General features: G+C 37.3%; 1 long non-coding RNA gene across 1 annotated transcript in view; it reads left to right on the top strand.

Moving 5' to 3' along the window:
• The window catches only part of LOC149651432 (uncharacterized), a 260,536-nt gene that overhangs the window by 13,597 nt on the left and 223,091 nt on the right, over positions 1 to 23,848 (top strand). The window contains exon 2 of the long non-coding RNA XR_016371214.1: positions 21,883 to 21,942. This is a non-coding gene — a long non-coding RNA (uncharacterized LOC149651432). The remainder of the gene's footprint in view (positions 1 to 21,882; positions 21,943 to 23,848) is intronic.

Genomic DNA, 23,848 nt, shown 5'->3' with positions numbered 1-23,848 from the left:
TGAAGTTTTGTCAGAACTAGTTAAGTTCAGTTCAGTTTGACTTAGTTTTGAGGCTGATTACCTCTTTATCCATTAGTTCTTAAGGAACCCTACAAAAAAAATTGGGAAAATTCACATAAATTCAATGTCGAAGAATTGCCAGATATTTCAGGGTTGCCACGGGTCAGGGAATTTAAAAATGGGCTGAAAAGGTCAGGGAAAAGTCAGGAAATTTAAAAAATTTCAGCAAAGTCAAGCGCCGAGCGTGGCGCCGCGTTCGCCACCTAGCGGATTTTAGAAGAACAAATTGGCGGGAAAATGACCGCGTCTTTAAATGAGGCCATAGGCTTGTTGTGTAGTTAGTTGTAGGAATTATTACGGAAATTTCCCAGAAAGGGTGAAATTTTAACAGTTTTTGAAATTCTAGAATTCATTGCGTTAAAATAATTGAATGGATTAACGCACTTAAAAGAAAAAGTAACTTTTTAGACTATCTTATCTAATCCCAGCACCCAAATTCCCAAATTAAATGTACAGGTACAGTACAGTTAACCTCAAAAATGTGTCTGACTAGAATCACTTTAATTAACTCACAACATAAACATATTCATTTAATTCGAACACTTACATAGATGGTAATATCATAAAATTGCTTGGTTACAGAAGTTTCCCTTGTACGGTATTTCGTTTAGTTTACTAGTATCTCTTTACGTTAAAAAAATGCTAATTTTTTTATTAGATTTTAGACTATTCTAAGAGTAGAATCCCTAAAATAATTTTGTAAACCTTCTAATGCTAAAAATCCGACCTATTTTACAATTGTAGCGCTCCCCATCTTTAAATTGCCAATCTAACATTCGCGAATTTCCCGCCAAGAGTTTTCAATTCAATCCGCTAGAGGCGCTGCTTGCTACTTTACCTCTCAATCCTCGGCGCGTATTGAAAGAGTAATAAAAGTTTCTCCTCATCCTCTCTTAACACAGAAAACTCTATAGCAATCCTAAAAATGTCTAGAGTTGTTTTTATAAAGTAAATGCCTTTAAAAAATCTCTTAGACTGTTATTTATAGTTAAAATGTTTCTTATTCATTTTGGTGCAACAAATACATTGGAAAACTTAATGTAGAGAGTTTATTTAATTATGAGCACTTAAAACGTCCTGTAAACATTTACCCTTTCGCCCTAAAATGTCAGGGAAAATCTCAGAAAAAGGTCAGGGAAACCCTGAAAAAGTCAGGGAATTTGGTTCTGAAAATTCCGTGGCAACCCTGTATTTTTATAGATTCAAAGGACCAGTAGAACGCGTCGTGTAGAGAGAGAGGGTTCTAGCGATGGGCTACTTGTCGTTCGATTCAGCAGGTCGCCCCAGATTTTTCTGAAGACACTGTAGGTCCTGTCCTGTCCTGTCCTATCCTTTCCTCTTCGCGCCTTATCCCCGAAGGATCAGAGCTCTAGAAGAAAAAGAAAGAAGCGTCATCCCCATCCTTACCGTGCAACCGTCTTTCTAGAAGTGAAAAATAAAGTGTAAGATCCCTCAGCGGGATTTTTTTCTCCGCGCTCTATGGGTGTAGGCAAGCAAGATATAGGATTCGTGGACATCGATGGAGTGAAAAATCGGCTGGGACTTTCTAAAAAGACACGGATGGGTGTGTGTATGTATATATAGACCGAGATTTGTGGCTGCGGAGCTTGCTAGAACCTTGATTTGATCAATGGATTTCCCCTACGGGAATCTCACACCGTTCTCTTAATTTTTTTCTTTTTTCTTACATCTCTTTCCTTTGACTCTTTCAACTGAATACTTCAAGACTTGCTTTAAAGAAGTCGAAAAACAAAAATAGTAGACTAGCTTGTAGATAAATGTAGAATGGACTGCCTATAGATGCAAACTTGAGCCAAGAAGTGATATCTAGTTTGCCTAAGTATTCGCGCACCATAGTCCCAGTCCCACTTTCAATATACAAGGGGGGGGGCGTAAAAGGAGGCCGGGCTATTTCGCCTCTCCTCAGTCGGAAAATACGTAATTTTCGTCATTCGCGTCGCGCTGACCTGAGTTTTCAAGAACCAATGAGATGCTGGTTTAATTTAGAGACGGGGATTAACTCCGGAGTCGACCTACGTTTGGACTGAAGATAAAGCTAGAAATGTGGCGAATTTATACCTTCTCCCTAGTAAATTAGATATCACTTCTTGATAATATCTTGAAAAATCTGTTCTTACCTACGTTCAACCCCTTACGTTTTACTTTTAATTGGAGTAAATATTTACGTCGATACTGCAACAGATATCTTAACAGGTTTCTTACGGAAAATATCTCTTTGCAGTTTTTTTTTTTTCAAAGAAAATAAAAATCCTAAAATTATATATTGAAAATATATCATGATACTCGAATATTATTTTTATTCAATCCGTATAAATCCTTTTTCTCAAACTAAAAGTCGCCCAGGATTAAAGAAGTTTAGACGGATATCGAATTTTTTTTGTGTGTGTTCGAAGTTAGAACAATTTCTAGAGTCGAGGTTGGATACTTTCTAAACCTTTTGGAGTTTAAAGGTTAAATTTAGTTCTATTAAAGATCGTTTAAAGTATTGATATTTAAATTGAAAACAAGTATCGTCTATGAGATATTAAAGAAGAAAGTCTACGTTGGTCCATTATAGTTCCCCTCACGTTATGATATCCACTTCACAGAAATAAAACTTAATTATCTTAGACTTTAATATGCAGTTTCAATTTCAAATATTAATTCAAAGTACACTTTTTAAGCCATGGTCCTTATCACTAAAGCTTACGAATTCAAAGTTAAAACTAGCCTACCTCTTGGTATGGCCCTGGACTATCACTACAGGTGACTTAGTCTCGCGGAGGTCCAAGAGCAGCACGTGGGATCAAAAGAAATCTTTCAAATCCATCTCTCTTCCATTCATCAATGTCGAATTAAGTTCTTATACACCATCTAGGTTAGGTTTGGGGACTCGAGTCTATAAGAGTTTTTCGAGCCAGCCAGATTCTGGTTTTCTTTTCTTGAACTCAAGGTTCTCTCCCATTTTTTAAGAGTAAGAGGGAATAAAAAGGTTTGAGGTCGCTCTGCTCTTCAGGGTGTCGAATAACTGCTTTACTCTAGCTGGTCGAATTCTGGGATGATGCACTTGGAAGTTGGAGCTATAGTAATCCCCCTTGAAATCTCCTCGGCTCAATTGCAAAGGATATTATTGGTTTTCCTATCATATAAGCTAACTCCTATTCGCCTCATATTATATCCTATGGGCTTTACCGTTGGAACTTCACCTTAAAGTTTTCTTGCCTTTATTTTTTTCAATCCCGCTTTATTTAACTGGACCTATATTTGGTTGGTTTTGATAAAGTTAGTTCGCACTTGGGCTCATTTCGAAATCAACTAATTAAGTTTAGGATTTACGGGAAAACCTGCTTTACAATGTTTTTAAATTTACCTACTCTGATGTCGTAAATAAACAGGTATTCTTCTGATATTTTTTAGTATTAATTAGTGCACGAGATATACTATATACAAAAGATCACGTGGTTTGCAGCACGCCCTTTTCTCGCGCCAAATCATAATCACAAATACAAATTTACAACGTGAATAACGCTTCAAGTTCCCAGCACGTTTTGGACAATTTTCCCGGATTAAACCAGTTTTAAATGAAATTTAATTGTAATAATTATAGTTCAATAATGCACGTGGTACACTGTATACATGTGGTCTTTCCTCGCGCCAAAACAAGCCCTACCATTTAATAGAAACAATCAAAAATACGAATTCCGATAATTGCTTGCTTGCTTGACTGTCTGGGAATATTTCGGGCAAGGACGGTATTGTAGAGCCATCTATCCTCCAAATTTAATAGAGTAACGATGCGAACTCGACCCTGGCTGTCCCTGAATCTCCCTCTCTTTCGCGCCAACCGAGACAGTACCGTATACTGTAGTCTTGTTCTCTTCTCATTCCGAGCACCTCCGCTCCGCAATATATAAAGATCGACTCGATACATTGCCAATTTCTAGTAATCCCCTTTTCGTTCATCTTCTCCCTCTAGCCTACCATAAGGGGTCGGACAGTTGCACAGAAATATTTTCGTGATATCAAAGAGAAAAAAAATAAGATTTTTTTTAATCATCAAAGACACTTCAATTTATTTTAATCTTCACTTAAGTTAAAATTTAAAATTTAATTTTTAGGTAAAGTATCCGACGCCTCGTAACTAGTCCCTCTATCATCTCCCGCACCTTTTCTCAATTTCTATCTATAGATTTTGCGCCCCCAAACTCTTCATAACAATAATTACTCCCCACGGACTTGGGAAGCTCCACCAATGGAATATAAAGAAACTATAGGATTGGGAAAAAAGCAAAAAAAAAAAAAAGAAAGAAAATTCATCCAATATCAGTCTGCAATTGTATTTGCTTCTACAAGTTTTGGCTTAGGTCGTGGCCACTTTTAGGTGAAGGGTTTCATAATGGTGCATTCTACGGTTGATTTTAAGGACTATTTAGTGTTGGTGCGTGGGAGATTTGACAGGGAAGAGGCGACGTGGATCAAGGGGTTTTAACCATGTTTTGTTATTTATGGGGAAATATACGTGAGTGTAATTGCATGAAGACATTCAATTCTCAGATTTAGTGGAAATGATCTTTTATTAAAGTTCAGCTTTTACCTGGAATTTCCTATTTACTTTCTTATATAATCTAAGGCATTACTTAAAATATAGAAAATTATTTAATTTAACTGTATAAGTTCATTTTTGGGAGCGAAATAAACATGGCAATAGTAAATAACGGTATAAAGTGCTAAATGCAGTAAATAATAAATACTTTTCGTTTTTCGCAATTTTGGCATTATATGTACCACACCGTTACTAACCAATCACACAATTTATTACCTGGCTGGAAATAAGCACAGGACTTTGGACATTGTCCAATAAAATTATAAAATGCCCCATAATATATTTAAAAATTAAGGGGGTCACTGGACATTTTGACCGATACATTTTCCAAAGTATTGAATAGTTTGACTATTAAGATGCGACACTATTTTTCACACTCCAGTGGACAATGTCCCATAAATTTTCATATCAAAGGAGATCACTGGACACATGTCCTATAGGAAATTTTTCTTATTTCCGGCCCTGGGGATGGTCATTGATTTTCCCCCAAATTAGTTAACGTGCCATTTCAAACCATTCACCGTCCTAAATGTCTTATCGTACTTGGTTTCGACTCTATTTAACCAAGCTCTCAGTTAATTTTAACATTTCCCGAGCCTAGGCTATAAATGAAACTGATTTAACTCAATGTTATAAATCGATATCTTTTTTTCTGATTAACTTGTAGGCCTACGTCATCTCTTACATAATTGAAGCAACACGGTCGACGTACGGGGCTCCCTAGGTTTGACACCTCCCAACTGGTTAGAAAATATATTAGTAACAATGCAGCAGTAGAATAAGAGAAATCCGTTAGAAGTTTGTCCGAGGGTGCTGGGAGTTGGTCTCGTGACTGCATGCCCGCGTTCCTTAACAATGGTCAGTCAGACTAGCTGCGGACGCGGGGATTCGAAGCTCAGCCCCCTAATCCGATGAGTTTCTTTTGTCGCGTGGAACCCCCCGAAACCAGTTATTTGGATCTGCTATAGGGGAACAAAAAAAAGAGAGAATTGGAAATATCCAGAAAAGAGGGTACAAGAAAAGAAAAAAGAACGTATTTATCACCCAACGTAGAATCCTAGAATCCTAGATCGATTTCCGACGCCGTTCGGAGTCGTCCAGAACACTACTCCATTCATTCTCCTACCCAATCGGTATTGTCCGGAATCGCACGAAATCTCCAACAGAAGTTTCTAGCTCTTCCACAAGTTGGTCACTCACTGTTGGCTAGACAAGTTTGATTAAGTTTAGGAACGTTAAAGGCCTGTAAGTTAATTTCAAGTCGCCCTGTCACTGTATTGTTAGATTTAGATGGTAATTTATAACCATAATTCTAACTAGTTAAGCTAAGTTCGGGTGTTTATGGCAATTAGGTATCAACAGGGATGGATTTAATTTTAGAAGTAGGAATGGAGAACAGAGTAATCTGGGCGCGCGTCAAAGTCCCGGACCCCCTTCCCCTGGACGGGGGTATGAAGGAAGAGGCGGGTCATAACGACAGAGGTAAAAAAGGAATAACGTCACTATTTTTCGCCAACCGAGTCAGCAACGTCATCAAAACGTAGTTTAAGTGAGCCAATAAGATAATTTAAACTTTTCGTTAATACGTGTTGGAGGGAGGGAGGGGCTCTCTACTGGGCTATGAGTCGGACTGAAGTAAATACTAAACGTTCTCCATTCCAACTTCTAAAATTAAATCTATCCGTGGTATCAACTTGTAGCGTAGAATTTTAATTAGAGTTTAGTTAAACAAAAATATTGCTTTGATCTTCCCCACACTGTTACGAATCACTCACTTCGAGTAATTCAAAATTCCCCTTATGTCATCTCATCTCTTGAAGCCAGCCAAGTCCCTCTGAAATGTGTATACTTGTAGGTATATTTTTGCAAATAGCGGAAACACCCTTAGCGGGATTAGTGAAAAAGCTCCATGGGGTTCAAACCCGCAATCCACAGGGGTGTGTGAGCGTAACCAACACGTGATCCGTCGCTTTACAGGTGGCGGTGGTAACCTTTCCTAAGAACTCAACCAGTGTGTTGAAAAAGGAAACCTACACCCTATCACCTATAATCCGCCTTTTTTTCCCCTAAGCTAGACCCTTTAGAAATAAGGGAGTTGGCCCTGATTGCCAGCTAGAGTGCTATAGAGCTACATTGGGGTAGCCTCGAGGTAAATCAGTGCGGGCTCCCCCGGCTTTACTTAATTGCGATCGGCCGGCGAGCTTCAGTCTAGAGCACAATGCAGGTGTAAGAAAGAAAAAATTGATCACTTTTTTTTCCTTCTTCTTCGTGCTACAGTGAAAACCAATCATTATAACGCGCTAGGATTCCGGGGAGTAAGGCTTTTGTGAAAGGCTTTAGCTCTAGTAAGGCTCTTCGATTATTTCGCAGGCCCACGCCTGAATTCGAAGCCTATTTTGGGAGGATGTAAGAATTTTTTTTTTCAGAATATATTACAAACATCGATTGAGAACAATTGATTATTAATTCTAGGTATCTTTTTTTTTGGAAATTAGAAGGAATTCTACCGGTATATTACATAATTAAGGGGTGGGGTTTATGCTGTGCACACGTGTTTTTTTAAAGGGAACATGAAATTATTTTAAAAATCCTTGAAACAGGGTGACATCAATGCAGATTTTTTAAACCAACTACAAATTTTAAAATAGATTTTTCTCAAAAGTAATGATCGACTTCAAACGTGAAAGAAATTTATCTAAATTATTTCATGATCAAAATTAGAATTTTAGAAATAAATTTCAGTATCAGTCGAGCTTTCCCGCTTTTTCTTATAGGCACGTCACGTGGCTTACCCCTTTCCCGCTCAAATTTTTTAGCAAATTGATTGGCTCTGGGTAATTAGATTGGATGGGATGTAGTAAGAAAACCCCTACAAGATTTTTAAGACAATGTCCTCAATTTATTACGGGGCTTTATTGTATAAACCCCCATCCCCGGGGGCTAGATTATTGGGGGTTTAATATCGTCTTGGGATGAAATAAAAAATGTTTTTCGCGTCGAAGACTTCCCATATACGCACGCTTCTGTCTGTGTATTGGTGCATGCAGTGTTTCGAAAATATATTACCCAAGAGAAAAGGGCTATTTTTGGCCCAAGCTACTATGGGTTAAGACACCCTGCTTTACTAGGTTTTAGATTTTTTTTTATATCAGCTCATAAAATATTTTTTGTAACGCGTAACTTGTTGAAACGAAATAATATTTTTTGTGGCCTGTATTAATTGTTTTTCATTAGGGGTGTTAATTAAACGGTTTATTTGATACCGCACCATCCACTCATAAATCCGAATTATCTTAATTTGATTAAATTGTTCCAGGGATAGATTTAATTATAGAAGTAGGAATGGAGAACAGAGTAATCTGGGCGCGCGTCAAAGTCCCGGACCCCCTTCCAAGGGACGGGGGGAATGAAAGAAGAGGCAGGTCATAGCGACAGAGGTAAAAAGGAATTACGTATTTTTCGCCTTCCCTGTCAGCAACGTCATCAAAACGTAGTTTAAGTCAGCCAATAAGATAATTTAAACTTTTCGTTACGTGTTGGAGGGAGGGGCTCTATACTGGGCTATGAGTTGGACTGAAGTAAATGCTAACCTTTCTCCATTCCTACTTCTAAAATTAAATCTATCCCTGATTGTTCATATTCTACAAGAACCAGAATTTTCGTCTATTTGGAAAATAACTCGGTTGATTTTTGATACTGTTGCCTGCAAGTATAGCTAAGCCTATTGGTTTACAGGCGACAAAAATTACGCCATTTCAGCGATTGTTTTTACTTCTTTTTTTGTAGTTGTCTTGATATAGTTCAAAGAGTAATAGAGGAAGTGCTTTTTAAGGAGTTAAATTGTCATACTCTAACTATAAAATTGAAGGCACTCATTGGCGTACTTCATTCCCTAGTGACATCGCGTTAACCAATTATATTACCCCTTTGGCTATTACTGCAAAGATTGAAAATCTTTAGAAAAGTACTTAAATTTCGAAAAGTCAGAAATCTGTTAAATCTACGCGGCTCCTTAAACCTTCGAAGTCAATGTATACTTCTCATATCCGTGCACTCTTGACGCTTGAGTCTCCTTTCTCTGGCGGCCTCTCCATCTCTCCAAAGGATGGATATTCCTTAGACATCCATGGAACGATCTGTGGCGGTCTAGTTCTTTTGTAAATTGAACTGCCAACGGCTTTAAGATTTATGCGAATATTTCTTACGCTGGATTTTCAATCCTCTATATCCATCCTCCTATGAACACCATCCTCATTCGTTTATTGAATATTTTCACTCACGTACTCCTTCCTAAAGAAGGTACGTCCCGTCTACCTACCTAAACTTTGTAGAAATCTTTCAATGTAACGCGTGCCAATATTCATGGGGAAATGGTAGAACTTCGTCGATGGTAGTAGCTAGCTGGTGCATGCGGTGGCTCTATAGTGATACCTAAAAAGTTTAAGAGAAAACGACGGGTCGAAAAAGAAAGGAGACGAGAGAAGAAAAAAAAGGGCATAGAAACTTAACGTCCTCGACTATTGAAGAGTAAAATATGTTGAAAAGATGAATGATGATATCAATCTCCGGCTATAGGAAAGCTTTTCATCATTTCTGATCCATTTCTCCCGCCGCCAATCCTTTCCTCTTCCCCCAACGCCCCCACCCCGCCCTCCTCTGTTTATACCCCTATTCTTAGACCTTTTTGGCCCCTCTTGACCCCCACCTATTTGGAAAAAAGGGGCCACACGGAGTACACCATTTTTTCCTTCCTCCGCCCAAATTATTTAGTATCATTAGATACAGGGCAAGAAGCGATATCTAGATTATTAGGTAGAAGTTATAAATTCGCCCCATTTCCAGCTTTATCTCCAGTCCAAACTTATAGTAGGTCCGGAGTTAATCCCCGCCTCTAAATTACAACCAGCATCTCATTGGTTCTTGAAAACTCACGTCAGCGCGATGACGCGAATGACGAAAATTACGTATTTTCCGACTGAGGAGAGGCGAAATTGCCCGGCCTCCTTTTACGTCGTCCCCCGTTGTATTTTGAAAGGGGGACTGGGACTTTGGCGCGCAAATGCTTAGGTATCTTATACCTTCTCCCTAGTAAACCAGATATCGCTTCTTGATAGAGAACAATTTGGACTAGAGGAAATTATCTACTGGCAAATAATAAAATATAGTTTAAAAATAATTTAGTAATAACAAATTTAAGTTGCGCAGCTAGTCACTTTTATCTGACTATAAATTAGTCTTACTATATAGTAATTTCACGCTCTTCTAGTTAATTTATCGATTAGATTGTGTTCCCTCCTCCCTTCCCTGGGCTCGCCCAAGCGTCCGCCCACCCTCCCAAGAGCGAGAGAGGAGAGGCGCAAGGCAAATATATGATTAAGCTCGGCTCGCGCTAGCTGCAATCTCGGAGCTAGGCATGATTAATCAAATACCAAATACCGTTTCTGCAAAGCTAATTTGATTTTTCTCTCCTATGTTTTTTATGTCGACCTAAATTTCTAAGCGCTTTGACCCCCCCCCCTGCTAAGCCTAATAACTTCCAAATTCTCTCCTTCGGACCATCCTTTAGGAGCTAGAGATAATTTTACGAATGGCTGGGCCCTAGTTTCAATTATTTTTCTATCATTTAACACGCTCAACAAGCTGATAAAATTACGCTAGTTATTTATGTACAAATTTTTTAGAAATTCCCCCGTTAAAGTATGTGCGAAAAAGAATGCATGGTTTCTTTCAGTGGAAAAGGAAGAGTTGTAGTTCGGATGGAGGTTGTTTGGTGGCGCCACGGGTTCTACGCGTGGGAATATTGCCCCATAAAATCAAACGAAAAACCGATAAAGGTTTTCACTGCTGGGTTTATTTTAATTTGTTGTTTATACTTTAATGTCTTTGCAGCTTGATTATTTTTTATACACTTATTTTGATGTATGTAAATTATGTATTAATGGTCTTGATAATGGCACGTGTCGTGTTTTAACCAATTTTAATTTAATTAAAACAGTCGTAACTTTCAAGTTAATCTTCAAACATAAAACCTAATACTCCCACCATGAACTGCATATTCCTTACAGTAATCTCTCCAAATCTCATGACATTTCATTAAATGAAAAAACTTGCAAGTTTTAGTTTGACGTATTTTCATGACTTTTCTAACATTTAATCAAAATGAACGTAACTTTTAAATCTTCAATTAAACCTAAAAACCAACACTGCCACCATAAATTACACACTACAAACAGTAATCCTACCAAATATCACATTATTCCGTACAGTAATAGCACCAATGTAACGGAATGAAAAATATTAAACTTAAAAACAATATATTTCACTTGAACTTGATACCATGCGGAAACTCGTGGCGTATGAACACCAAATGATAATTCTCATTGAAAAGAAAGTAGTGTTGTTGAATTGAACGATGAAACGCGTTGCGTTTAACAGGCAGCGGTTGATATGGAAGTATTCATGGTATAATTTAAGCGTAGTGGTACGCGATGGATTTTTTGGGCTCATTTGCAAAAGGGGCGCATTTAAGCCTTGGCCACTACTCTCTTTGGGAATAATAATAAAAAAAAACTGAAAAAGCTCTTCAGTCATTAGCCAAAATGAGAACGCGCTAGCTGGCTTTTAAAAAATTTACATTGTAAATTTTCACTCTATACCTAGCTTAGATTGGGGGCCAAGATGGTAGGGGTAAAAAAATGTCTTTATTCCCACACTAACAAGGCTATTGTTACACCCCCTAAGTACTTAGGGAACCCCCTCCCTAACCTTCCTTCTTCCCAAACAGTTTCGCTTTTGGGAATACTAATTTTAACTAACACAGCTAGCTAGCCGCATCTTCACTTCAAAATTCTCGGAATTATTTTTACTTATATCTAAGAAAAATAATTGAAATCTAGTTCTATAGAATTTAAATTTGTAACCTAATTAGGGTTAGAACTGAAAAAAATCATGGAAAATAAGAATAACTTCATCTTTCTTTACAAATACAAGAATGCAGATACTAAGCCTCGTTTCATAAATTCGTATAATTGTTTTTTAATGTATTTATTATCAAGTTAGGCCTAAAAATAGAACCAGGTATTCATACGGTTAATTGGATTTTGTGGGAGGAGCTAGTCTAATAATTAAATAATTAAAGCCTTTTCCATTAAAGTTGTTACAGAGTTAATTGATAACGGAAAATAATTTTAAATTGTTTACTTTAAATTTTTCTTGGTGTTTATTGGAAGGTTTTTGGGGGATTTTAAAGTCTGTTTTCTTTTCATATTAAACTAAAAAGTAACCCGGAAACACACAGTACGCTGCTGCGATAGACTTAAGCCTAAATCTATACAACGTCATTCACGCGTAAGACTATTTCTTTTTAAGTTTTTTTCTTCATTTTTCTGTTCTAGACTCGAATTGATTCCACAGGGAATCTTCCATAAAACTCTATTCTAAATTTAGAGCGGAATAGTATAAAATGTCGCTGCATATTTGGGTTGAAATGAACTTCACCTTGTATAATATTCTTAGGTTATACCTAGGGCTCGGGGATCGGTTAACTATTATTCAAATAAATTAACATACTAAAATTTGTAAAACGAAGATTATATAAAAGTATTTCGTCTTGATTTGTTTTTGAAAAAGGTAGAGTGATGCAATTATTAATCGTAAGTATTATTTTCCGAAAAACTAAAATTTTCAACATAATCAGAAGAATTTTACTCCAAAAAGTTTTTTTGCGATACGTTTTATTCGATTTCGAATAAAAAATTATGATCCTTACATTTCTTGATACAAATGTGGTTTTGGTTTCACTTATCGATAAGCAATTGGACGAGTAACCGCCACTATAATATTTTTACGATAAACTCTGATCTTTTTTAAATTGTTTGAGCTCATTACTAACGAAAATAAGCAAAGTTTTAATCATTGACAAATAATTGTACAGTACTAAAAAACCTGATAATGATATGAACTATCAATATAAACATTGCGATTGGCAATATTATCAGAAGTATATAATACTTATCTTCGAGAGAAGTGTACCAGAAAGCGTGGTAACATGAGAACATTAAAAACAAGGTTACTAAATCGAATCACATACACGATAAATAGTACCCTCATCATTACTTTATTAGCACTTGAATATTTCCCAAGGCGTGCACTATTAATAAATGTTGTCCAAAATTGAATGTAAGTGGATCCAAACGGCTGACTCTGAGACAGCACAGTTTTTCATCTATTTTTGGATAACATAACTAGTGTGAAAAAAGGGATTGTCGAATGATAAGCCAGATTTGGAGTCTCATCCAAAATTGGATTTAGAGTCATCTATTAAGGGATCAGTTATTACCCAGAAATGGTCAGGATATTATTCACATATCAATCAAGCCCACATTGGACAAATTTCTAACCGATATAGGACTAAAGTCAAACCCTCATTTAAACAAATTTCTAACCGATATATTGGACTCAAATTAAAGCCAATATAGAGGCTAGATTTTTTACTTCACTGAGTGATGATTGTTTTTGAAACGTTCTGTTCTCGACGTATCCATCTGTATGTGTTTTTGTTGGTCTGTCTGAATGTTATTACACCCCAGGGAATCGCGTTCGCAGTTTCCTAATCTGAACCAAAGGGTTCTCAATTTCCGGATCGTATTCACAGTTGACGGATATCTGAAAAACTGTACTGACCACTATTCTATTAACTGTCATCACCAATCGAACTACACCATTTTAAGGTCTTTCAAACACAAAACGATACAACTGGAAGAATAATAAGTAACTTCAGATAAAAATAATTAATATCATATAATTTTAATAAATTATTTGCGAAAAACCTCTCTTAACTGAAAAATCTGTAGTCAAAGTATATAAAGGACGAGTAACGAAGATTGGGTATGAAGTCGAGAGACTGGATACATTTAATAGTTTGTATAAAGCGAGGTATTGAGTCTTTACTCCACTGCACCATGAAACTCTTTCCAAAGTTAATATAGGATGAGTATTGATATCGTTAGTTAATAAAAACGGAATAGAGAAGTCTTTTAGAAGTAAATGCTCATAAGATGTTTCAAGTGTGTGACTCTCTGAAATATCACTGCCTTCTCTAATACTAGGCCTTGAAATGTACAACAGAAGCATTTTTTGTGACATTTTGAATTTGCGCTTAGTAACCGTTAGATGGCTCTTTTCTGAGGCGAATATCCGCGATGACGAAAGTAAATTCGTACTGCGCAGTCTCGCATGACGTCACGTCTTTCGGTTATGGCGGACCAGGAAGGGAAATAAGGATTTTTTAAACTGGACTAAATAGCCTGGTCCATGACCATTGACAAGGGCACATCGTCTGCTAAACTAGAGAAGTGGATAATTAAAATATTGGAGGTAATGTCTGTGTCCGAATTCAGCTGCCAAAGAAATCTCCTCCTATCTCTCCTAAGCTCGCTCATTGGGCAATCCAAATCAAACTTAAAGAGTTAGTGCCATAATTTTCGTCATCCACAAACTTAAAATACGAAAAAAATCCTTGAAAAATCTAGTTTATTATGATATGTTTACTTTTGTATTTGGTTTCGTAGAAATTTATAAAATTGCAATCAAAGCTTTGTGTTTCGGAAAGGTCTAGTTAAAATTTGTTTCGTTTGATGACGTAGTAAGGAGAAATTTTTTCTCTTGATGTAGCTCACGTGACGCCTGTTAGTGTCTCAGCGCAGCGTTAAGCCTATTTTATTCAGATTCGCGCGGCATTAGTATACTCGGAAGTCTAGGGCGCTCGCGCTTGGCTTTTCCGCGAGATGCCGTGAGTGACGTAGCAAGGAGAAAAACCCACCAAATATCTTCTCCGCAAATTTGCTTTTTGCCCCCAAATTTCTAGTTCTCGAAGTGTTTTTTCTGTGTTTTGCCTCATATTTAAATATTTACTAAGCATATTTTTGGAATCAGAAGAGTTTAAACTCTCAAAAAAGTAAGGTTTTCTTTAGATTTGAGATCATTTTTAAATCAGTTCGCTATTCCTTTAAGGTATTTCATTGGCAGTGGCAGTTTTTGGGAAAAACTTAAGGGTTGAAATTTCCATGCAGACGCCATTGACACGTGTCAAAACATACACCAAATTTAAACTAGTATTTTTCGAACTCGGAAACCGTTCAGCATCATGAACCGGTTTATTGACCGGTTTTTTGCTTTCTTTTTCGAGACGAACTTAGCAGATTACACTTCGTCGTAGCTAACAATTTCCCATTGTTTTAAATTTGCCGCCAGTTTGAAACGTCAGTCAAGCGACATCTAGTGCCATTTGTGAAATCCTAACTTCCACCCCCCTTTTATTCCTATCGCAAGGCCTAGTATTAGAGAAGGCAGTGGAAATATAGTAGGCGGTAGGGACGAGTGCATTTTTACTTCTCCTGAGAGACAGGCTATAGAGAATAGGTATGTTGGTGATCCTCAAATATTGTTTCACTTCCCATTTTTACCTTGACCCTTTTATATTACACTAACCCCTCTTTGTTCGAGTCTCGGACGTTTATGTTTAGATAATATGGATGGGTTTCGCAACAAGAATCGAAGGCATCCATTTTCGAATTAAAAAGATAGCATTATCTATTATTCCCTTCTGATGTTACACATTAATTGTTGCTTTTATCGCCATTTCGACGATATGGTAAGGAAAAGTAATTTTCAAGCCCGTTAATCAAAGACGTTATGTTCATAAACACTTAATTCAGTTTGCCTACTAAAACCTGTGTAATTTTGCTACTAGTTTAAGGGGGTATCGCGAGATCCCTATAGCAAAAGTATCACAGATATACTTTTTTTGGTGTTTGGAAGAAAGTATTTTGCTATATAGTCCACTAACGTAATAACTATGGCTTTTTGGAATTGGGTTTTATCGAAAAGATAGTAACAATAAGTGAGTTAGGCGATCTTGTCATAAATAACTGATACGGAGAAAAACGTATACATGTTAAATTCTGATAAAAAAATAATAGTGACCATATTCCAGATGAATGTCTACTACAAAAAAATGATTTGGATATTTTTTACAAAGCTTAAATTTCAAAATATTACGCTTAAAGTTAAACTTCAAAGCAAGTGGATTTAGAAAATAGAAAATATTTTTAATTTAACCGAACGTAGAATACAACCCTTTTTTCTACATAATTTTTTTTTCGGAAAATTTTGTCGATTGAATACATTTGTCAGTTTAAATCTTACTAAGATTATTCAATCTCAAAAAAATATCAACTAAAATTGTTGTATTGTTTAAACGAATAAACTTCTGAATAGTTTTCGATTATTTGTAGTTAATCGTATTTTTCGAAAAAATCGATCAAAAAACCCCGAGCCCTAGTTATACCCTATATCTAAGAAGATAACGGAATTCTTAAGCCCGTCGCGCACGAAAATATAATCCTTTTCTTGCACCAATTTTTAAATAATGTAAATGAATAGAAACTATAATAGTATCTGCGGGAATAAATACAGCTAATTGGAATCATTGTGTTGAACCATTTTCAATCAACGTATCTATGTGGATTTTGTGGAAAGAAGAGCTAATTAAGAATTTTAAGAATCCATCTCGCGCCTGACCTCTCCAATGAAACCATAGTTAAAAAGACGTCAGACTTGTGAGGCGTGAGTCTAGGGTTCTAAATCGGTAAATTACCATCGTAATTTACACGGTAATTTACCAGGGTAACTGTAATTTACGATTTTCCCGGGTAAATTACGAAAACGGTAATTACCCTGGTAATTACCGTGGTAATTTACCGTCGTAAATTACCACGATGGTAATTTACCACCGAATTCTCATGTCTTTCTCTTGGAAAATGGTCTAAAATAAGCTCCATATTTTGCTCTAGCCGCGCATGCACACTTATTTCTTTTCATGAGACATGAGTAAGTCATAGAAATCGAACAGTAAGCGTGGAAAAAATTTGATTAAGGAAATGAAATTTTATTTTCTGGTCTATTCTTGTCGTCGAGTTCCTTTGCGTCAGCTGGAAACCCTGTAGTTGTTAGAATTTTGTAGAGATGGGCCGATACCAATATCTGTATCGGTACCGATATATAGGTTTAAACTGGCCCATCTCTAGAATTCTGTTCTAAAAACGTGAAATAGCAATAATTCACAAAATGGGTGAGAAGAACAAAGTGGATGTAGCTGTTCAAAAGTATTATGTGAACTGCAAACATCAAAACTCGGTATTTAAATAATGTACGACACTATGCTTTGAAAGGTATAGCTATGTTCAAGTGGTATTTTTCAATATTTAGCTTAGAAACGATCAATATAATTTATTTTTGAATTTTCGTAAATTACCATGAACGGTAATTTACGCGGTAAATTACCGCGTAATTTACCATTTTCCAAAATTACCGTAATTTTCGAACCTTAGGCGTGACGGATCGATACTAAGTTCTCAAGCCCGGCCCACAAAACCCGCATGGAATTTAGCATGGGATACGATGATTCCTGTTAGCTGTATGCATTCCTGATGAAAATGGAATACTTATACGAAACTTAAGGATGGTTTTGTGTACTACGGACTAAAGTATTTGAGGAACAGCTTCGAGGTAGAAACTCACTTGAAGAGCTGGGGAAAAAAATTATATTGGAGAAAGAAAAACATATCGATTATTTTCGATACAGCTATAACAGCCTGTAGAGTCCATGTACTAAAGTTTTAATATCCAGGGACAGAAGCCTATATTGCTTATAAAAAAGTGTCTTTGCTTGGCGATTATACGCGTCTACGATTTGTCGTCTACCATTTTTCCAACCTGGTTTTATATTTAATTTTAATGGAGACTGTTGGGTTTTAGCAAGAAGGGACATCTATTTTACTAGGGAGAAGGCCTAAGTATTAGCGCGCCATAGTCCCAGTCCCCCTTTCAAAATACAAGGGGGGACGTAAAGGGAGTCCGGGCTATTTCGACTCTCCTCAGTCGGAAAATATGACTGTAATTTTCGTCATTCGCGTCGCCGCGCTGACGTAAGTTTTCAAGAACCAATGAGATGCTAGTTGTAATTTAGAGGCGGGGATTAACTGAGTCCGGACCTACGTTTGGACTGGAGATAAAGCTGGAAATGTGGCGAATTTGTACCTTCTCCCTAATAAACTAGATATCACTTCTTGGTTTTACCTTTGAAGTCTGTCCCAACCGATTTACGTTATTGAGGATTTCTCAGTCAACCGTGATTATTCAGGGTTCATACATAACAAACCTGGAAAACTCTGGGAAATAAATAGTTGACAAAAAACTCTTTAAAACATAATATTTAATAGCTAAAGGACGTCTAATATGACAAGCCTAACTAAAGATCCAATAGAAAAACTCCCCATGCATTTACTCTTTTTTTCTATCTGGTACTTGCGTCACGTCACTTGTAGCTGTCGAGACACCTTAAGCTTATAACGTTGCTAGCCAAAAGACTATCCTTGTACCCTTTTAAACTGCATTCTATCAAAGACAGGAAGGCAAAAGAAAAAAAAAACAGATTTTTATTTTGCTTATCACGTAACGTTCACCCTTGTTTTAAAATTCCCAGAGCTCAGAGAAATTTTATAAAAATCTAATAATAAATATATATATATAGAAGATTCTTTCTTAGAAGGAAAAATAAAATAAAATTGGAGCAAAGGCTTAGCTTAGTTATCTCGTAATGCAATTTTGCTCCCCGTTCTCTCGTTTTCCTGAAGGGAGAAAACTGGCTTAAACTTTATAAGGGTAGTTTAAATATTTACATAACCGCGTTATTTAAATTTAAACCAAATATTTTTTTTTTTAGTTTTTATACATATACTGATAAATTAGACTGACGAATATTTTTATGACATATCCTTTGCTTCAATACGCTTAAAAATACTTAGACCTCGGTAGAGAGAGGTACGTCATCACGGAACTAAGAGATCAAGCGTTACTAACAGACAGACCAAAATACTGTTCGTAATTTATTTATATTTATCTGAAAAGTTTGTAGCAAATTTTCGGTTTGAAGATTTAAAAAAAATGGGTTTTATCGATTTTTAAACTAGAATAAATTTTTTGTAAAATTTTTAAAATTAGGCTTAACAATTTTCCAAGATATTTAAACCTTAAATATTACGGATATACTTTTAGCCAGGTATTTTTCTACCTGTTAATAATTCCTCCTTCCCATACCCATAGCTGGACTCTTTCCGCTCTAAGATGCGAGTTGTTGAAAGATATTTAACAACTTCATAAACATTTTTCACCTTTTTTTCAAAAGATGGGTATAGGTATATCAATGGGAGGTCCGATAACGTTTCTATAACGATATAGCCTCCGGTAATCCCCGATATTTCGAGAGATTCTCTCTCCAAAACATTTTTGGGGACTCATTTTAGCCCGTTTGCTATAGTCAACGGAAGTGGTTGGTCGCCCGCGTGCAGGGGAGACCTTCGTAACCAGGATAAATTACACCCGCTTCCTCTCGGGACCACCGGAAGTAACGTGAAAATGCAATTCGTGCCGGCAGTCCACCGCGTGCCAGACTTACCAGCCCCTTTCTACAAAAAAATACTTTAGAAGACCCTCAATGCGAAGTAAATACGTCTTTCGGTCGTAAGATATCTTAGAGTAGAAGTTAAGAGGAGGTTTAATGTTGTTTACGTTAAGTTATGAACTTTTAAAGATACCTTTGTACTTCCAAAGATATAAATGGCATAAAAATGATATTGATTCTGGCGAAATGACTTTCAAAAAGCTTTCCTGAAAAAGCTTAAGGATACCCTAGATTTTTCTTTTTTTGGCCAAGTTTAGTTTTCAAGAATCACTTGGAATAAACACTTTGGTGTTTTTTTATTTCTCCCTCTTTTTCACACTTTATTCGATGTGATAGAATTTAGTCTCTCAGCCTGTTCGAAAGCATTTTTAGTTACCCCTTTTACTCTTAGAGACATCTAGGCTTAAGAATATATCCTCTTTATTGATTGGTTAAAGAGCTCGGAGCATCCCCGGAGTCAAAGAGGCATTCGCCATCTGTCAGATATTCCCGGAAAACCCCTTAAAAATCAACAGGTGCATCGATACAGCATGCACCATGCACGCTTCCGGATCGAGTGAGAGAAGACCTAGTTTGCACTTGCGTTAATCCTAATTTAAATCTTTTAAGTTACGAGCACGTGAAGCTAACTTAAAAGCGCGCGCTCTACTTTCCCGCCATTTCTCAAAATCGCAGCGCACGTGTTTTAGATTTAGGTACCGTAAGTGGATAGGAGAATATGTTTGCGTCATTTTCTCGCGCCCTAAAAGGTTTCCGCTTTAGTTTAAGCGAAAGGGAGGAAGGGGGGTAAAAGGATAAAAGCGTCACTGGGAAACGTAATCCAATGACGATGATGACGGATTGTATTATCATCATCCCAGGGCTCCTATCTCCGTCTGCATCTCATTTTCGCGCCCTGTTTTGTTCTTGTATATATACGTATTGCATTTGCTTCAACGCGTTAGTCTCAAGGTGCGTGAGAGGCATTTTCCCGCCATTCCTCGTGAGTTTTGACTGACAAATCTCATTTGTCCTCGATACTTTAAGCCGACCCGCGTCTTCCTAACCAGGGCAGGACATAGGTTAGGCTAGGAAATATGTGGAACATTGCGCGAGACAGATGTAATGGAAATTTTACTTAGGCTATAGGACATCGCTGTTCTTGTCACGCGAAGGGACAAAGATTAGAAAAGGTCGAGTTCAAATTATTGTAAAATAATTTTAGTTATATACAGAAATTAGGGTTATGCCAAGAACCCAAATAACTCTTGAGAATGTATTAATTTCCATCTCAGGGTCCCATGAATTCGTTATGAAGGGGATGATAGGAAATTACCGGAAATGGTGAGAGTAAAGAACGCGAGAACAAGGATACAACCCAACTCTCAATATGAAGGTTGTTAGGTCTTACGCTAGAAATAACCTGTAGAGTGAAACAGAAACTTTGCTTGATTCGAGCTCGTTAAAGATATGTTATCAAGTTTCCTGTGATCTAGCTTCGTTTAATATCTCTTTAGCTCGTCAGTGTTGCAATGTCAGGGTAAGGTTTGGCGCAATCCGTGTCGTGCCCTTGGCAAGGCATAGTTCCGGACTGCACCCTGCACTGACTCGGACGATTGCGCCAGCAGGATGGGCGATACCTTCATCAATCACCGAGCTCTTTTAGAGTAGGGCAGGGCGCCCGGCCCAAGTAGAGTCCAGGCTTAACCGTTCGATCGATAAATTTACGTCTCGCTCCTACGTATACGTCATGCACAAGAAAGGCCAGAGCGAGAGAGAGAGAGAGAGAGAGAGAGAGAGAGAGAGAGAGAGAGAGAGAGAAAGATGGGTGTGGATTTTCGATAAATCTATAGAATCCTTGTTTGTAGATTCTTCCTGGATGTTGGAAAGGGGGTCCGTGGATGATTCGCTGATTTTATAAAATATTTAATACGCCAACCGAAACTGTACTCTTGTTGATAAACACTACTTTCTTATGGTGTTTTAACATTGAGTATTCTTACGCTTCAGCTTCCCCTGTTTTGTTATTTGCCTGTGCACAAACGTTGTTTAGATTTATTTATCCATTTATTGTTGAAAATAGCAGTATTGCGCATAATACTCATATTTACAACGAATGAAGCAAGTTAATACGTTACAAAATTGTGTTACAACAATTGTGACAGTTCATTACTAAACTAAACCGTTTTTATGTAAGCAAAATGATATAGTTAAAAGTTTTAAAGATACTTTTTACGAGGTTTAAAGTTAGTTAGTGGAAAATGCTTCTTTTTTTGGAATTTTCAGCACGTGCTTGCTCAGTTTCGTATTGGCTAGGCATAATGCTGGCCATGGGTCTGTGAAATTCCCCAAGGCGGTTCTAATTGAGGAGGGATTTCTTCTGCTTTTAGAAGTTGTTCCTCGCTCTCTTTAAGATAACACCGCACCAAGACATAAGGATATGGCTTGAACCTACCTTAGCTCCCTTACAAAAATATCCCTGGGGAATGACCCTGGATGAAATTGGAAGAGTCTGCAAGGTTAGGCCTAACTCACTGAATCATGGCCATCACAGAAATTCGGGAAGACGTGGGTTAGAGGTTACTAAGAGTAAGATAGTGCAAGTTGTAGCTAGCTAGGTTTTTACAAATATAATCAAGGCTTAAGAAATACGATGTTTGATTATAAATTAATAATTATTAATTAAATTAATCAGGAAATTTCATTTTATCTTTTACAGGGTCATTGAACCTATAGGTTATAACTTCTGAACCACAAGATCTCCTCGAACATTTGAACTGTAAGTAGTTTTATATTCAATTTATTATTGTTATAAATATTGGATTGTACTGTTTGGGAAATACCAACAAGGTCTTGATGGGTCAATTCCCTTGAAGGACCCGAGTGTCCCTGCGCACGTTCATGGGTGTTTTGAGAGAACGGTTAAATTTCCTTCATTTCTTCTTACTCTGGACTACTTTTGATACCCCCAAAGGATGGTATAGGGTCTTATAGACTATGAGAAGTAGCTATTAGAGGACCCGTAATCCCTGAAGGGTGATATTTTATCGTCTAGCGGACACCGTTTCGTATAGACCAATAGGATATAAGGGAAACCTTTAGACTCTTTAGAGCAATCGCGGCAAAAAGGAAACGTATAAGCCTGGAATAGGGGCGGACCCTCGTTTTGAGTGGATTAATTAGACGGATGGGCTCGGATCAGGTGATGTGAAGCAATTCCATTTCCTCTCAGGCGCTTTTACCCCGAGCGTGTTCAATTCAAGCATGAATATATCATAGATTACAACTAAACATAGTTGCAGTTAGGGTTATTAATTTATTCTGATCGAAAACCTTGTTACCTTCATAACCAGGCTCTTGTTTGAATTTTAAACAAATTTTCAACATGCAAACTTACAAGTTAACAGCAAGTTTCGACAAATTTCGTATAGTTTGTTTACACTATACTCGTATTGCGTAAACACAAAGGGGAAGTTGTAAGTAAACAAATTCGACGACGAAAGTATTTTTCGATATTTGTTTGACACGCGAGTTTTAAATTCCCTTGTCAACCAATCAGAAATCGTAAAATTGAGACAAGGTATTTATTTTTTACGCGGGATTGCACCTGCTAAGAGATTGTAAGGAGCGCGTGGGAGAAGAACGGCGGAGATATTGGCGGGAAATTCTTTTCGTATGTACATTTGAAATCTGGCATTGCCTGGAAGTTTACAAAGAGCGCGGGAAATCATCTCCATCACCCTTCCCTGGATGGCGTCTGCAGATCTTAAACTTAGACGATACCCTAAGGGCCTAAATGCTTGGCCAACTTCATTTTATACAATGTACAATAGCGCGCGCGCATTTTCGTGTTTACCATTCCCCTGGCGACATTGTGTATATTTCCCCGCTATACGTATGAACACAAAAGAGTGAGTGAGAGCTGTGGATTTGTAATTACGGGATCGACTCGGGGGCGCGCTCTTTGTCACCCGGGCGGGAAATTTTCGCGCCCTTTTCCTCTCTTCCATGTATACTTTCTCCTTTTGGGAGACACGCGACCAGCCAACGACAATTGAGGAACGCTCGCTGGCCCTTCTCTTCAATGTAACTCGTGTAAAACGCCTTTAGATCTGGTTCGTTCGAATATCTTTTGTTTCCTAGAACCCTTAAGGTTGACGAAGAATTTTCCTCTCCCCCCAATTTGCCTTTAAACAGTTCGGAACACCGTCGTTACGGTAGCAACAGGTTGCCACGGTGAAGAATCTAGTCTCTAGGTAAAGCTCAAAACATTCAACTAAGCCTCGGTTACTTCTTTTTTACAGTTATAGGGAGTCAGCACTTATAGACTAAAAAAAATTCGGCCTACGTCATAGTTTAAGAGTACGCTAGCGCCATCTCTTAAAGCAGTGCTACAAATTTGCCGAAATTTGAATTTCTTTTGAGCCGCCATCTTTGTGGAGCGGCGTGATCATATTGGAGGTCGCTACTTTGAATGCAAAGTCGGGCTAGTTAAGCTATTATGAGAGTTTAAATGAAGAAGTTAAGAAAAGATACAGAGAAAAGATAAATTTTATTAAGAAAATTGGCCCTTCTTAAGAAAAAAGATTTTACTTATTTGAATGGTCAAAATAGTGCAGAAAAATCGTTCGCGCTGAGAAATGTAAAACGAAGGTCACTCGATCAAAGAAAGCCAAAAGCACTTA

The sequence above is a fragment of the Phalangium opilio genome, unplaced genomic scaffold (assembly GCF_054372755.1).
Source record: "Phalangium opilio isolate 3A_F unplaced genomic scaffold, DU_Popi_V2 ptg000082l_1, whole genome shotgun sequence".
NCBI lineage: Eukaryota > Metazoa > Arthropoda > Arachnida > Opiliones > Phalangiidae > Phalangium > Phalangium opilio.
This window is presented reverse-complemented; position numbering and strand designations above follow the sequence as displayed.